Genomic DNA, 14,780 nt, shown 5'->3' with positions numbered 1-14,780 from the left:
GGATGTGGCACTGGAAGAAGGAGCTGATGCTTCTCCTTTGCCAGGAAGCCCAAGTTGTCCCTGCTGTTAAACCTCACCTCTGCAGTTATGCAAATGACTGAATATTCAGGAGATAATTTGTAGGTACTGCCAGTTTGGGAGCTGGTGCTTTGCTGGGATGGTGTCACCATGATTTGGGGTTGTACCAGCTGCAACATCCCCCTCTGTGTTTATTTCCATGGGAGGAGCTGGGGCAGAGAGAGATGAGGTAGATTTACTTACATGCACTTTGAAGTCAGTGTTAGATTTGGAAACACACCCAGGAGCTGGGATTGTGAGATCTTTGTTTTAATCTCCAGAACCCCCTTTCTTGTCTCGTTTAGGCTGAGCCTTTTCTCATGCTCTCACTGGCTGGGCTTCAATCTCCCATTCCCTCCTTGGTCTGGTCTCACAGCTGAGGTGAAGTTGCCCAGGAGTAAATAGCCCCTCTCTAGATCTCGTTGTTAAGGAATAATAAAAAAAAAAATCCAATAAAAAGCTCAGCTTTTTTTCTCCTGCTAGTTCTTTGCCTTGCTGTAATTTTGGGATTAAATTGAGCACAACGGTGGCAAAGGCAAACTTCTGCATTCAGGTGGGCTGGAAGTTGATTTCCATCGGACTAAGACTAGAAAAACTGCTTTGGGAAAACAAACAAGGTTGACAGAATAACTTCAGCTGTGCGTCATATTGCCTTTTTCTGCAGGAATTTGTAGAAGGAATTTGCTTCAGCCACCTCTTGCTGAAGGGAGGGTGGGGAGAGCAGCCAGATTTGATCTCAATAAAGAGTTGCAGCCTTGTGTCAGTGTTACATATAGAGCAGTACATGCTGTTTGTGGTGCTGCTGTTGGAATCGGTGTAGAATTGTCTCAAAAACCTGTTTTGTTGCTGAATGGGAAGCAAACCTGCACTCCCAAGTACCTGTGTGCAATAATATTTTATTTCAAACTTACTTCTTTGTCTGGGTTTGAAATTTGCCTTTGATCAGCAACTGTCTCTAAGGCATCCTTGGAGAAGAGAGGAGCAAGTAGGGGAGTCAGAAAGGCCAGGTGTCAGTGGGAAGGTGGGGACAGGCATCTCTCAGGTGTCACGAAAAGCAGGACAGGTGACAGTGGGTGTGGGACAGTGGTTTTCCTTCCTGACACACACATGCTCAGACATGGGAAAGGCCACAGTCCTTGACTGTGGAATCAGGAAACAGGAGATTTTCCCACCTCTGGCAGCATCAGCATTCCTGCTTTGTCCCTGGGTTTAGCCTTGCCAGGGAACGTGAAACCAGGGAAGCCACCTGGAGATTTATTGCCCTTCTCCTGGAAGACAGGGAAGGATTCCCAGAGAAGCAGGAATTGTGCAAGACCCATCCCCACATCCCTTGGGCAGTGGAGCTTAGGAAGTTCCCTTTGGAGCAGGAGAGCTGGTAAGCTCTAAGGAAATGGGGAATGTCTGAAAAGGAGAAATTCCATGTGAAATTTGAAATATTATGTCAAAGGGAAAAAAAAGGAGGAAGAAAAACCTGATCCAATGAATGCTTGGGTCATGTGTTATTGTGGATTAGCTGTGCCACAGAAGGATCCTGTGCACCCCATGGAATCCATTCCCAGCAAACCAGTGAACATTTGTACAGTACATGACATGGGAATCGTGGCTGGAGCCTGGTTCCCTGGGATAATATCCACCCCGGGGTGGATTGGGCCATTTCCAGTGTCAACAGCCAGAGGATTAAGCATTCATCTCATCAGAACAGAGGATAATTAATACCAGATCGAACTTGGGGCTGAATTTGACACTTGAGTGTGGCTTCACCTCCTTGCAGATGAGTTGTGGGGACTGGGAAGATGTTCCTCTGTCCTGCAAGGTGCAGGGATTGCTTTGGGAGATCTATAGCCACTGGGATGGCATGGATCTTCCCAAATGAAGCTGAGGGTGAGCTCCCAAGGTAGGCATTAGGGATGGAAACCTCTCAGGAGGACTGTCCCTTCCAGCCAAAAGTTGGAAGAACAGAGTCAGGGTCGCTGTGATTTGCCATCATCTGGGTTTAAATGTAAAATCCAGGGTTTGGCACTTGTGGCTTTGTTGAAGTAAATTAATACCATTATCCTGGCCACAGTCCAGGTCAGGTAATTATATTCTTCCTACCTTAATGCCACTCAAGCCCCTGTCTCCTCTGGATGTGCTGCACTCTTTTCTGTCTGGAACTTGCTTATTATGTTACCAAGTCCTTCCTTTTCCCCCTCTTGAGCAGAATTTGTGCACAGAGCACCACCAGCCCCCAGCTCTGCTGAAATAGCCTGGAAAACCTGCCTTAGACATTTGACTGTGCCTGGAGCATCTCTCCTGGCTTGGAAGCCTGTGAAGCTGGGAAGATGGATCACATCAAAGATGAGAGAATGTGTTACAATCAAGGCTGCTGGAAACCTGTTTCTCTCCTCTCTGAGTGCCTTAGGCTGGGATGTGTGTTCATGGGAGGGACTCTGGACTCATGGGTGGTGTCTCACCTTCCTCTGCTGCCATTTCTTCGTAGGTTTTTGAAGACTAAACTGGAAAAATCTTCCTGTCTTTGAGAAGAATATACTATATCACTCACAAGGGGATTGGCCATGTCCAAACCTTGCTGATCTGGCAAAGCAGTCCTTGGTTTGAGGTTACCTGGCCCTAAGAAGCCCCTTTTCCTGCAATTCCTGAGCAATGCTCCAAGCAGTTTTGGAATGCCACATTTCCCTGTTGGGAGTGCAGCTGCTTGTCCATGTTGGTGGCTTCTCAGCCTTTACATCTGCAATTGATGCATTGAGGTTTTGGTTGGTTTTTTTTTTTTTCCTTTTCTTTTGAAAAGCATTTCAAGTCTCCTTCTTCCCTTCACCTTTTCAGTTCTACTCTCCAGGCCTGATGGAGGGGTGAAAAGGCTGCTCAAGCAGCACTTGAGGAGGGTGTCCCACAGTTCCACGTGCTTCCTTCCTGTTCCCAGACCCCTTCACTCTTCTCTCAAGGACAAGGGGGGGGTTTGAGGGACAGGAGGGGTGAGGATCAAAGCCATGAACCACTGTTCAAATCACAGAATGGCCACTGCTCCTTTCGAGTGCCGCATCTGGTGGAGCCTCATTAACCTTCTGCTTCCCCCTCCTACTCCTTTGCCCCTGAAAATCAACAAAGCCAAACATCCCAAATTACCTCGATTGGAGCAGCCTGAAGTGTGTGTGTGCTCAGTGTGAAAAAGCAAAGCAGAGCCATTGCCCAAAGGCCCTTTTCTGTGCTGGCCACTTCACATTTTTTTTTTTTTTTCCTCTCCAACTGGAGCTCTTTAAACCCCGATGCTCTTTGGAGCTGAGCTCTTTAACTTTCTCCCTTCCTCCCCTTGCAGCTTCACCCTCCCCTTGTTCTGCTCCTTCCGTTCCATTTTGTCCTGTGAGAACGAGTCCTTTAATCCCCCTGTGCTGCAGATTAAAGCTGTTGCAGCCTCCCCAAGTGGCATTTTCTCAGAGAGGCTTCACAGCCAGACCTTTATGAGAGCTCCCTGCCTGTCTGCTTCTGCCTTTCTTCTCCCCACACCAACCTTCATCCCTGACCTTTCCCTGAAGAGGGAAAAGCTGGGGAGTCAATCCCATGTAGACAGGGCCTGGGCACAGGAGATTAAGACCTGGGGAAATTAAGAAGTAAATAAAGAGAGCAGGAAAAAGTCGATGGGAATTAAGGGAGAGAACCAAGGCAACGTTCAGCGTGTTTGGAAACCAAGAGCTGAGCTTGCTTCAGTTTCCTTCTGAGTTTTCTGTCTCATCATCAGCCCTGCTGCTGTGAGCTGCCCTGCCAATGTCCTAGAGTTGTTGGCAAATCGCCAGGGGAGGTGAAAAACCAGCTCTGAAATACATTTCCAATAGAAATGGTGTAAAATTACCCCGAACAGGCCCCTTTTCAGGTTTGTGTACAATCTGTATGGGAGGGGGAGAGGGTGTCTAACGTGCTTTTAGAGCAGGGAAGAGGCAGTTTGGGTTGCTCTTTTCTCAGGCTTCCAGAATGAACTTGGCCTGGTTAATCTGAGCCACCTTTCACCCAGGTGTAAAGTGGGGTTGGTGCTTGGCCCAGAGCTGTGCAGAAGTCCTGACACTGAATGTTCTGGGTGCTGAGCTTGAACTGAAAAAAAATCATGCAATACTTAAAAAGGAAGGTCAAGTTTGGGTCCTGTGAGGCTTCACCTGCACACATTTATACCTGAGCTACGTTTTTTACCTGCCTTGTAAAAGGACAAACACAGATTTGATTTATCTTTTATAAGCAGTATGAGAACAGAGTCTTCACGTGTGTGGGGTTAGGAGACATTTGAAGGGTTGATTCAACCAGATTTTACTAAAATTGGTGGTGACTGCATATCAGCAACAGACCAGAGAGATGTGGATTCCCATCCCTGGATGTGTCCAAGGCCAGGTTGGACGGGGCTGGAACAAGATGATCTTTAAGGTCCCTTCCAACCCAAACCATTTGGGGATTCTGTAAGAAGTTCTTCCATACTTTTTGCCCATAACAAGGCTGCTCTGACAGCCCCAGGCACAGCACTTGTGCTCTCCCATCCCGCGGCCAAGTGAGCGCGGAGGCTGCTGGGGGCAACAGCAAAACTGCTTTCAAAGCAACTAATAAAAGTGCAACCGTGCCCTTTTGGGAACTCATTTTGGGGCAAAAAGTTCCCCTGGCAGCTGATAATGAAATCAAACCAGGAGCCTGCCCCCAGAGGGGCCGTACGTGTGAACCACAGCCATGTCGAATCCGTGTGAATCCTCCCGCAGGAAAGCCAAAGCCCTGTAATTACTGGGTTTCTAGCAGGCAGCCTTTTCTTTCTCTTTGTGTGGGCCCCTCTCCCCCCCGTCCCTCTTCCTCCCTAATAACAGGATATTTGTAATGAAAGTCACTGGGCAGCAGCAGAGAACAAAGCAGGGGCGCTGGGTGGGGATATTGGAAGGGCTGGTCTCCCACCTGCGGCCGGTCTGGACTCCGCTGGGAGAGCACGGTGGGCTGGGGAGGCTCTGATTAACCTTAATCTGCAGACAGGGTTGAAGCCACGCTGTGGCCCCGTTTCATAGCTACCCCAGCCCGCTCCCAGGCGTGCAGCCTTATGAAGGGACAGTCTCCCCAGCAACTCTTAATGCGTTTTTGCCCCATCCCCTCTAATCTGAGGTAGAAATGTCACCGCCGTCAGTCCCCGGGGTTGGCAGCTCCCAGCCACGGCCACACTGGTGAGCACATATCCAGCTTCAACCTTCTGGTTGCTGGGGTGAAAGGGCCTCTTCATCTCCACAGGGAGAGGCAGATGAATCCCTGCCTCAAACAAGGGACCTGATTTTTTTTTTATTTTTTTATTTTTTTCTCCAACCCCCCACCCCGCCGTCCAGTTCAAGGGCTCTTTATTATGTCCTTTAATTCTCAGCTGCGAGTGGGAGGGAGCAATAAGGCTGGAGAAACGGGGAGGAGGGGAAAAGCCCTCACAGTGGGGAAAAGGCCCCAGCCACCAGTGTGTGAAAAGAGAAGGCAGAGTGGGGATTAAAAATGTCAGCCTCATGGGAAGTGCTTGGTATTTAATAGCTTCACTTGATGGCTGTGAGGTGGTGACGTGCATGTGAGGGCAGCTATGAGCTGCTTCTCTTGGAGAAATCCACTAGAATTCCCCTTAGCTGGCCTGGTGGAAGGTGTCCCCACCCGTGGCAGAGGGTGGAATGAAGTGATCTTTAAGGTCCCCTTCCACCCAAACTGTTCTGGGATTCTGTAAGTAATGCCATTCCTGTCTGCCTTGGGAGCTCTCACAGCATAGGATGGGGAGAAAGAGCTGAGCTGGTGTTAATTAATATCAGGTTGTGAGACTGGGGGCTCATCCTCCACATGTCTGGCTGGTACAGGATGCAGGACACTCAGCCCTGACCTCCCCTCCTGCTGCCAGCGAGTGCCCTCCATCTGATGGCACTCATGACATGTTTATTGCAAAAAATGCCACTGGATGCTCAGTTTTGAGTCATTAGGCTAATAAAAATTCTTGCATTCCTCCCTCACCACCACCATGCACGTGCTCCAGCCACCAGCACAAACAGCACTCTTTATTTGTCACCCAGATCACCTCACCTGCCCCTCTGGAAGCAGCCTTGGGAGAGGAAGTTGCCATTGGAACAACTGAGTAACTCTGAGGGGATGGAGATTGTTTCTTGTCACTCCTTTTGTGACAAAGTGATGAAGACAAAGTGTGAGGAGCCTTCCCAGGGCTGCACTTCATCACTACCTCAAAAGCCAATGTGCTTTTATTGAACCAAGGCTGCTCTGGGCTCCTGACACTCCATCAAGCTCCATTAAGCTTTTACTTTTGTCTGTGCAAGTGAATTCCAATAAACTGGCTTTTATGGCTGTCACTCCCAACACACTTCAGCTCAAACACATCCTTGCACGTTCCAGGAGCTTTATCCCAGATTCACGTGCATCTCCAAAGGAGCCCCATCTGAAAAGCCCCCTGTCACTCAAGGCAGGCACTCACAGTGTTACTTGGCGATATTCCTGCCAGCACCTGCCTGGAAAAGCAGGATACATTCCTGTCCATCGTGAGGAAAACAGCATCCAGGGTATAAATAGCCATGATGAGCCACAATTCCTTTTTAAAGGAATAACCTGTTCCACCCCCAAGGTTCACCTGGAGCCCAGAAGCCACTTAAGAACAGCATGGCTATTGAAAATAACCCCTGCAATGGCTCTCTCTGATCACATTCCTTTCCACGCCAGGCTGACGATTCCCAAGCCAAGAATGTCACTAACTTCTCATATTTCTCCTGGTCATTTCTTTCTGTCCTGAAACTGGAAGGCAGCCACAGGCAGAAGGGGGTTGGACGCTCTCGTGTCAGGGATCCAGATTTTAAGAGACATTATCTCATCCATAGTGAACAAAACAAGGCTGGCACGCCTGATATTCCCTGGAAGGTTCAGCGTGCATGGTGAGGGACAGCTTGGAATAAGTTGCCCGGAGAGGTGACGGAGTCACTGTCTCTGGAAGTCTTCAAAAGGCCTCTGGATGTGGCCCTTGATGGTTTCGGGGTGGTTACGGTGGTGCTGGGTTGGTGGTTGGACTTTATCTTTGAAGGTGTCTTCCAAGTCCTGTGGTGCTGTGATTCTGTGTGAAATCTGCACCTCTTTGTCGTGCCTTGAGAGGAAAATTCTGTGGATGGGAGAGAGAGGAGGACACATCAGGTACCCTGAGACGTCCAGATGTGAGACCAGCATGAGCGAGCAGGGCTGCAGTCATTGCTTCACTCAGGTGGCAAACACAGAGCTAAAGCTGCACCTAAAGCCACTAATACCCTTTAAAAAGCTCTTTATGTTTGGTCTGTGGATTGTATTGTCCTTAAGAAGAAGTTTCTCTCCTCTGCCTGGCAGCAGCTGTGTTTAGCCTGGAGTGCAGATAAGACGGCACTGAGAAATTTTGCAATCTCGTTCCTTCTGGGAGAAAAACTTCAGAAGGACCCGATTCCCTCACGATGTGAAATTAGAAAATGGTTGCAGTAGGGGTAGAAATGACTTGGGGAAGATTAGGGACACTTTGATATGAGCAAATCCCCCCCCCCAGTGCTGCGCAGAATCCGGTTAAAGTGCCAGCTCTGACCCTGGACGTGTGGAAAGCCTGGCAGGCACCCACAGTGTTTGCAGGGAGGATCCTCCTGCAACGACCTCAAACTTCCAAAGAAGTGGTCAGTTTAAGTTGTGCTGCCTGTCACATGAGTACCTGTGGGCCCCAGGACTGCAGGTCATGTGTGGAGATACCTCCCTTGTCTTCAAACACCTCTAGAAGGATCCAAGCCCTTCAGATGTTTTTTTTTGGGGGGGAGAATAAATGTAATGACACCTGGTAGCTCCTAAATTAATGTGCTGTGATCCTCAGGGGCAGGTTTGAGCTGTCACATACAGAATTGCCCTCCCACAGGATAAACCTTTGCCTGCAGGATGTCCTTGTGTGGATCTGGGTGTTGTGGTTGATCAGGGCATGAATGAGCCACAAGGAGCGGATTTGGAGAGCAGGCAAAGTGTGCAAGGTCTGATTTGCCCTCACACCTGCTCTGAACTCTGCAATTCGAGGGATCACAGAATCCCAGAATGGTTTGGGCTGGATGGGACCTCAAACTTCATCTTGTTCCACCACCTGGCACGGGGACCCAACCTGGCCTTGATGTGCAGAGGAGCATCAGGGCTGGTGGGACCCGCTGGCTGCAGGATCCACGAGAGGGAGCTTTGGGATTGCCACTAAAATCTTTCCCCAGACCCAGCAGAGGCACAAGATGGTGCTGTTGTCTCAGCCACCGCGAGGCCTCCGAGGGACAAAGGAAAAAGCCACGGGGGACAGGGGACACTCGTGAACCTCACGCCAGCACAGCATCCTGCAAGCTCTGTGCAGGACAGAGCCCAGCTCCTGGATGGCAGTTTCTCCCAGATTTGAGCCTGTTTCCTTCGGGGTTATCCCAAAGCTCTGCTCAGTTTTCCTCAGGAGAATCTGGTGGACAGGTGACCTTGGAGAGAAATGAGTTTGGCTTCACATTCCACCTGCACTTCCCGTGTTCCCAAACAACGTCCTGCCTGCAGGGTGAAGGGTCTGTGTCCCTGGGGGTTACAGCACCTGTAAGGGGTAAAATCAGTCTGCAGAGCCAAGAACCCACAGTCCTGGGGTGGGCAGAGGAGGAGAAGGAAATACAAGAGAGGGCTGGGGGATGTCCCCATCCCAGGGGGTCACCAGCTCTGCCAGGTGATGGGGATGTGGGATGCAGGGAGCCCTTGCTCACACTTCTCGAGGGGGAAGCTCCAGCCTGGGCATGAAGGAAAGTCTCCCATGAAAGATTCCCTGCAACTGGGACATTCCCACCACGGGCTTTGATTTCAAGTGTGTCGGCACTTTCCGATGGGAAACCATCGTACTGGAAAATTCCCAACAAGCAGGGAGGGACTTCCTGGTGTATCAGGGGAGGGATCCTGTCACATGCAGCGGGAACCCAACACCAGTGGAGTCTTGTGTCTGGAGGCTCTGGATGAAGAGGGGTGAAGTGCAGCCAGCACTGCTCCTGGCACACTCTGCAGCCCTGCAGTTGAGCAGCTTTTGTTCTCTGCTCCTTGTTTTCCCAACACTTCCCTCTGGATATTCCTTTTTTTCTCAGGGTGATGCTGCTCTCTGTGTAGGTTGAGGGTGCAGTGTGCCAGCAGTGCAGATGCAGGACCTGTTAGGGCCACAGGGGCACTGAGAGCACAAGCTGGTGCTCCAGGAGCTCATCCTGTGTTGGTGGGGTCTGAGTTAAACAGAGAAATTTGAGAGAACAGGAGAAACCAAGGGGAGCAAACTGGGTGTTAACACGTTCTGGTATTAGCAAGTTTAGGTATTAGGAGGAATTCCTTCCCTGGGAGGGTGGGCAGGCCCTGGCACAGGTTGCCCAGAGAAGCTGTGGCTGCCCCTGGATCCCTGGAAGTGTCCAAGGCCAGGTTGGACGGGGCTTGGAGCAACCTGGGCTGGTGGAAGGTGTCCCTGCCCATGGCAGGGGGTGGAATGAGATGGGCTTTAAGGTCCCTTCCAACCTAAATTATTTTGGGATTCTAAGTTACCTCTTTTCATTGAATGATGCTGTTCCCACATCCCCTGCCAGTCCCTCATCCCATTGCTTGACTGTGGAGGAAAATTTCTGTGTGTGCTATGGAGGCAGCTCTTCTTTTTTTAAGTTTGAGGTTCTTCTAGAGCAGTAATAGCACCCCCAAGGGATCTTTCTGATGGACTGTAGGACATTGCTGCAAGGGGAGACTCTGAGACGCTCTGGGCAGGTGCTCGATGGCTGGAAGAACAGGATCTGGGTTTCTGGCAGTCCATGAGAAGCTGCTGAGATCAGGCACTCAAGGCAAGGTGAGTGGAGACATGGAATGGAGCAGGATGGCTGCTAGTCCTGGAAAAGGTGATGCTGTCCCAGGGATCTCCTTCCTCTGTTGAGAAACCAAAGGCTGGGTCACGAGCTGGCCTTCTACTCTTAAAAGTAACCTGAAATTTGGCCCATCATCCTTCTTTTTGGTATCATCACTGACTGCAGAGGAGGGATTCACCTCAGGTGTCCTCACACAGAGGTGTCCTCACAACCTCTCCAGTGGAGGTGCCTTTCCCTCCCCAGGTGCTGCTTCCAGGAGGATTTTCAGCCCTGCCCGTGCTGTGCTGGGAGACCTCCCACTCTGAGTGTCCTTAGTGGGATAGAAGTGATGGAGCCAGAGAACTGAAATCACTATTAGGTTATTTAATCCCCCTCTCTCTGCCCAGGGGCTCCTCTTCCTACACCAAGCCGCTCTCTTCTGTCATCCTTCAACTTCAGGGCTGTTGCACCAGAGTGAAGGAGAACAGACCCCAGCCACAAATTTTCTCCAGGGCTTTATCCAGTCTGGTTTTGGAATTCCTCCCCTGGGAAGGCTTTTCCTCAGCCCTCTTGGGGTGGTGAACCACTGGCTGCTTGATCTCTGATGGAAACCGTGCCCCTGTCCCGTGGCAGGTCCTTTATCTGGGCTCAAAGGCTTCCTTTGCCCCGCTTGTTTTCCTGGTGGTTGTCTCTCTGTCAGAGGTTAGAGAGTCCCTTTGTGAGGCCTGCGCTTCTCAGATGTTATGTCTGGAAGTTTGCTCTGTTTTTTTGGCTAAGGGGCCCAGGGTCTGGAAGTGGAGAGGCTTTTATGGGAACCCAAGTCCCCTTTTGACATGACTTCCTTGTGCTTAAATTTCAGGTTGAGTTACAGGCCCAAAGATTTTTCTGGTTGGATATCTTTCATTGTCAGAGGGGATTAGGGAGTGATTATTTACATGCACCTCTATTACACAGAGTCTGTTTCTTTTCTTTCCTTTTTTTTTCCCCCCTTCCCAAGTAATTCTACGTAATAATAATAATATAAACCTTGACTGGAGCAGCCCCATAGATGGGGAGAGGGAGTGACTGAGGCTCCTGCCATGCAAAGTGAAATGGGCAGATGGAGATCTCTGAGCTGGGAGATGCCTGTAAGGCCAGTGATCATGTAATCATGGAATCCTGGAATTTTTAGGGCCGGAAGATGCCTTGAAGCTCATCTCATTCATCCTTTTCATCCTCTTCATCCTCCTCTCAGCAGGCAGGATAGCCCTGGCCCATCACTTCTCTCCAGGGCTGGAGGTGGTTCCAGCAGAGCCTGAGTCCTTGGCACCCTGGTTTCACCCAGGGTGGCTCCTCTGGAGTTCTGGCTGTTCCCCAAGACATTGGGAGAATTTTTTTTTTTCTTTTTTTTTTTAAGAGCCCAACGGGCAGAAGGTTTAAAAGGGATTTTTTGATAGAAGTCCCATTTACTCCTTTATTTGGCTTGGGAGGCTGCAGTGGAACAGATTTCTTTACATATCCTTGAGTGTTATTTGATTAAGGTTATGACTGCTAATAAACACTCCAGGGCTATTCTCCTTCCCCACCACTTGTAATTCAGGCAAACTGGGAGTACACCTTTTTTATACCAGGACAAGGGACCAGAGTGCTGATTCTGCTCCCCTTTCATCAGTTCACTGGTGTATTGCTCACTTTGATTTATTCCAGCTTTATAAAGTAAGGGAAAAATAGAAGTGGGAGGAGTGCCAGGAGTGATTCTGGCACAATAACCAGTTTACTTCCTTTTCCTTCACTTTGCCATTTAAAATCACAAGTTCTTCTATGAAGCAGCCACGAGAAGAGCAGACATTGCCCAGGAGTAAGAAAACTTGAAGCTGCAGAACCAAACTAACAAATCCCAAATCTTGTTTGAAATGTAGGAGAGAGAAGCAGGTTCTGCTTGGAAAGGCAGAGGGAGGAAGGGAAGCCCAGAGGACTTTTTTTTTCTACCTAGAAAATCAGTGTATTTCTTAGTCTGGCTGTGTTTTGCTGTGTAAGAAAATATTTTGAATATTTCAGGAAGGGAAGCAGGGGAAGTGATACAGACACCTGAGGTACCCAGCAGAGACAAGTGAGGGAGGACATCTCAGCATTCAGAGAGGGCTGGAGAGGGAACCACAGCCAAAAACACCAACCTGTGGGCTCAGGACAGAGAGGGTCAGGCTTTTCTAGAGAAAAGGAAGTGTCTGTGGAAAAGGAATCACAGACTCCAGACTCAGAGACTCAGAGACTGGTGACTGGGGTGCTGCAGCATTTTAAAGAATTCAGAATCTACCACATGCAGTGAACCCAAAATGTGCTTGGGTGTACCCAGGATGCACTGAAAACACACCCTGAATCCCTAAGAGCATCGTGGTTGTTATCAAGCCTTTCTGTTCCCCTTTTCCCTGCAGGCTGGGGAGGAATACCATTTTCCTGGACTGCTCCACAACAGCCACAATAATTCCTGTGCTGTGCCATGCACTAATGAAAAGCTGTGTGGGCCAGTCCCTAATTACACCCATCAGTTAAGCTGTCAGAGGGAGCTCTCCTTGTTCCATTATTACACTTTGGTCCTTGATGAGCTGCAATCAGGCATCAAAGGGCAACCTGAGCTGACCCAGGGAGGTCTCCACTCCCCCTGAGCTCGGATGTGTCAGTGCTAGACGTGGTTTTTCAGGTGTGGGGCAGGGACAGAGCTGGGAGTGGGAGAGAGGAGAAGAAGGAGTAGAGATCCAGATCCAGATCCTTCAGCATTTTGAAGACAAGGAGCTCTTGCCTTCAACAAAGGCTCCCTGGATAAAAGCTTTAAGGACTTGCAGCTCTATGTGTTTAGTTTCACTATAAATGGGATGCAGGGATGAGTCCAGTCCACAGCATCTTTCAGCCATATCTGGATTTTGAAGAGCCCCCAAGGGGGATGGATGACATTGAGAGGACTATTTCTCCCTTTAAATTCACACTCGACCCAGCAGAAAACAGACATTCCCATGGTGGGTTTTAATGACAACAGTTCATTTGAACCAGGGTCTTTATGGGGAGAGGTGTTTGTTTTCTCAGGCCACACATTATTAACTAATCCCCAGGCTTTGTTTTTACAGTGGCATTGCAGGAACTTCCACTTCTCACCCCTTTTCTCCCTCCAAACGTCTTTGGCTCTGGAACGGTGCATGAGGCACCCTGGGCTGCTGGGATGGGTTTCCATTCAGCAGTCCTGCCTTGGCTGTGGCAAAGTCAGACTGGGAATCTCCTGATGCTCTTTGGACATGATCAGCTGCAGCCATCAGGCACCAAGGCCTAAAATGTGTCCCAGGCCAGGTTGGATGGGGCTTGGAGCAACCTGGTCTAGTGGAAGGTGTCCCTGCCCACGGCAGGGGGTGGAACTGTGTTATCTTTAAGGTCCCTTCCGACACAACCCATTCAGGGAATCTTTGCTGTGGCTACACATGAGGTGCTGGGCAAAGCCAGAGTGGGAGGAAAGGGATGGGATTTTAGGCAACAGCTTCCTCCTCCTCAGGTTTCCCACCTGTGATTTTCACAGACAATCTGCTCTGATCTCTCCCAGCCTTCTCCTGACAAACAGAAATCTGAAATGAAACAGGCTGTTCTGGAGGGCTCATGGAGGTCGGGGGGTGGTGGTGGAAGGGGGGGGCTCTGTCGTAAACCCCACACAGCTGTTAATCACCAAAGTATCCCTGGCTCCCAGCAGCTGCCTGGTGTTTATCTTAGCCTGGATATCTCCTGGCTGAGCCCGCAGAGCTCAGGCTGTGCAGCCAAGCCAAACACAAGCAGAGCAGAGATCACTTGCACACAAGGGTGTGCACGAGGGCTTTGCGTGTGTGCACACCCACACGGGGGGGGTTCTGTCATCTGGAAGGGCACAGCAGTGCCCAGTTAACAAACAGGGGTGTTTGGTAGTTGAATGTGTGATTTTGTGGATGGGTCAGCAGGTTGCAAAAAGGGATGTTTCAGGTACAGGTGGTTGAGGTGCACGTGTGGCTCAGAGAAGTTGTCTCGCTCGGTAATTCTCTCTAAGCCTTCTGAAGCTTCCCAAATCTTCCAGGATCAGTCACCCACAGAGGCTTTAAAGTACATCTCAAAGACAGTTCCCTGGGCCATCTGTGGCTGTTTGGGAAACGAGGAGGAGGAGGAGGAGGAGGAGGAGGAGGAGGACAAAGTGAACTGAACTGTCCCACCTGAAGGAAAGAAGGAGGTTAAGCTCGTGGCTCCAATTAACCTGACCTCACAGGTGGGTGATGGCACGAAGTTGTATAAATCAGGCTCAGGGGGGGCTGAGTTTTCCAGGGGAGGGATGAGAAAAGGAGCTGTCCTGGTGTGTTTGATGTTCTCTTTGCAGTAAGAAGCTTGCAGTGACTGAGGACATTAAAAGCTTGAGGAGTAGCAAGGAGGGTGTGTGTTATATATTTCTGAAGGCTTATACCTTTCTTTTTCCCTCTTTCTGCAACAGAGCATCCTGAGCTACCACGTGGCAACAGTGTCCTGCCTGGGTCTGAGTTGCTGCTTGTGTGACAAGATAGGATTTGGCTGAACTTATGGGTGGTGGGAACCAACTGGAGTTTTCCTTTATTGAATTACAGCTGCAAGAGTCCAGAGAAGCACAAGGTTGCATTGCTGACTGTTGTAAATCTTCCAAATAAAGGGTTTGCAGTTTTTATTTACCAAGCAGTTGGCTGTGTATTTAATGTTGCCTTGTGAAGAAAAGGACCTTGAGGTCCCAGTTGCTGCTGACCCTCCCCTGAGGTCCCAAAGACTGTCAGGCAGGGACTTTACAGGATGGTGTGTGCCTTGGACTTCCTGAGCCCTGGAAAGGCTGGAATCTTGCTGTTCCTCACACTGAGCTCCTCAGGGGCAGCTGAACAGAATGAGCTGTTG

This window comes from Empidonax traillii, unplaced genomic scaffold (assembly GCF_003031625.1).
Source record: "Empidonax traillii isolate 1590-97213 ecotype Southwest subspecies unplaced genomic scaffold, ASM303162v1 scaffold1444:size425056, whole genome shotgun sequence".
NCBI classification, from domain to species: domain Eukaryota; kingdom Metazoa; phylum Chordata; class Aves; order Passeriformes; family Tyrannidae; genus Empidonax; species Empidonax traillii.
The sequence above is the reverse complement of the archived record's forward strand: the minus strand, read 5'-3'. Positions refer to the sequence as shown.